At 50.2% G+C, this 2,501-nt stretch overlaps 1 pseudogene; it reads right to left on the bottom strand.

Moving 5' to 3' along the window:
- Positions 1-519: 519 nt before the first annotated feature.
- Positions 520-1,610, bottom strand: LOC117800536 (annotated as a pseudogene).
- Between the last annotated feature and the right edge of the window lie 891 nt (positions 1,611-2,501).

Raw genomic sequence — 2,501 nt, 5'->3', positions numbered from 1 at the left:
GAGACATTTAGACACGGTTCTGGAAAGGACAAGCTACATAATTCATGGAGCTCGGTGCAAAATGAAAATGGGAGCCCTTGTCTAAAACTCATCAAGAATTTCAAGAAAGTGACAACAAGGAGTTAGATCAAACCCAGGGTGCGGCGGGACTGCCCAGGCTTCACACCCACGATCCTGCCAGTCTCGAGAAGTAGGGAGATGAGCTCTATATAGAAAAACCCTGTGGAAGGGGGAAGAGTTGAGGACAAATTCCGAATTTACCATTTATTCAGTATCACTTAACTTCTCCTTAATGTTACTGCAAACACAGAGACAGAGGGTGTCTGCAAACAGCCTGTGCACAGTTCTAAGTGTGAGCTGGCTGTGGGTGCAGATGTATTTGCACACTTCTTTTTTTTAAAAGATTCTAGGCAGCAAAGGCCTTCTCTTTCCACACCAACCTGGTCACACAGCCTGGCCCACTACCCATAAGAGGCTCCCAAGTGAGGTACTTCGGGACCTGTAGCTGGACCACAGAGGTCAGTAGAGTGGATCCAAGATGTCTGTGAAGTCTCTGAGGATGACCTTCTCCCACTCCGACAGCTGGGCCACCAAGCCCCAACTGGGATGCACGTCGTTTTTGCACTTCTTGACGTAGGCCCAGACTTCTTCCATGTCTGCTCATTCCAGTGCATGAGGAAGGCCAAGATGGTCGCACAGCTGCGACTGATGCCCAGGGTAGGAAAGACCAGGATGACCGAGCAAGCCGGAGGTGAATTTCAAGGAATGATAGAAGTGCCGTAAAAAGTGAAAAATGTTGGCTTCTGGGGAATCTTCTGTCTTGATGTGCAGAAGTTTGTCATTGTCGTCCATGAAAAATGGCCATCCTTCTTCCCACTCTTGCTGTGTCTTCAATGCTTGAAGACGTGTTCACAATGACGCCTTACCCCGTGCGGCTCTTACTCCCTTTTCCATACTCTGTGTCTCTGGGCGACGACCAACCCCAGCTGAAGCCCCTTGCTGTGGACATACATGAGGTCCCCTTCCCTGGGGACTCTCTGTCTCCCATCCTTGGCCCTGGATGTTTCCACTTGGAAGCATGTCTGAGTCTTGCTTCTCTTTCATCTCAGCCATGTGCTTTCCCAGATATTGTACCATAAGCAGACTGTGTTCACCTCTTTCTCTGAACAGAATTTGTCCCACCCAGGGGACTCCCTTCCTCCAGGGCTTGGGGGGGGTTGGCTCGATTGTTTGGTGGGGGAGACTGTTGGCCCTCGGGCAGATCACTTCCTCCCTCAGGAACTTGGGTGAGTAACACAGAATGAGATGGTCATTCTTGGAGTTGAACCTCCACGCCAAGAACAAAGCAAAGCTAATTCCCAGAAACTGACCCCACAGAGTGTGTTCTGTGCTCTCCATTCCCGAGATGCAGGGCACACTCGTCTTCACCGCCAGCTGTTCATTAGCGTCCACCCCCCAGCAACTGTCAGTAGGTGGTAATGAGGAAAATTGGAACAGCAGTTGGGTTATGTATGGTGTTTAAATTAATTCCATCACACATCAATGCATGCAAGCGGTCTCTCTTCTCTAGTTGATAATTGTACACCAATTAACTTACTTCTGAGGGTCATTCTCGAATTCTAACCATGTTCCTGTCACATCCCTGGAGATGGAAATTCATTGCAGATTTGCTAAATCCTGCTCTTGTCTCTCCAGGGAGTCTCACACGATTATTCTACGAGGAGCTTCAGCACCAGTGAAGTGCTGGTGACCCAGACATGTGTCCCTCCTGCCCAGAGTCCCCGTGGGTACATGTGGTTATTCTTGGACTTCCCATGGCCATTCCCATGGCATTTCGAGCTCACCGTGCCCAAAGCTAAACGTATTATCTTTCCAAGCACACTCATCCTGCTCTCTCTAAATCAGTGGACGGCCAACCCTCCACAAACTAACCGGTCAGAAACACCCTTGCTCCATCCGTCCCAGCTGTACCACCCATCAGTCACCATGTGCTGGGAACTCTGGCTCTTCCTGGCTCTTCCACTGGCCACTCTGACCTCCACCGGTCCCTCCCCTCAGCAGATCCTCACCATTCCCCTTGATGGCACATTGTAGTCTCCCCACTGCATTGTCTGCCTCCGTGTTCTCTCCCCACCAACACTTTCCACGCACCGTGGCCAGAGGACTACAGAAATGTCATCTCATGCCCGGGTGTAGCTGCCTCCAGGCAGGATGTTAGTTTCTCCCAGAAGTTAAACACACATCTACCAAACGATCAAGGCATTCCACCCCTGGGTCCTCAGCCAACAGAAATAAAAACACGTGTCCATGCAAAGACTTGTACACACATGTGCCTAGTAGCCTTATTCACTGTAGCCCCCAAATGGGAGAAATCCATATGTCCACAAATGAGAGGATGGATGGAAGGCCATGGCAGGACCACACGTGGATCCCGCTCACAATGGAAAGACTTGAACGGGCACCATGATATGATGCATCTGAATTACTCTGTTGAGGGAACG

This window comes from Ailuropoda melanoleuca, unplaced genomic scaffold (genome assembly GCF_002007445.2).
Source record: "Ailuropoda melanoleuca isolate Jingjing unplaced genomic scaffold, ASM200744v2 unplaced-scaffold71990, whole genome shotgun sequence".
Classification (NCBI taxonomy): Eukaryota; Metazoa; Chordata; class Mammalia; order Carnivora; family Ursidae; genus Ailuropoda; species Ailuropoda melanoleuca.
The sequence above is the reverse complement of the archived record's forward strand: the minus strand, read 5'-3'. Positions and strand labels throughout refer to the sequence as shown.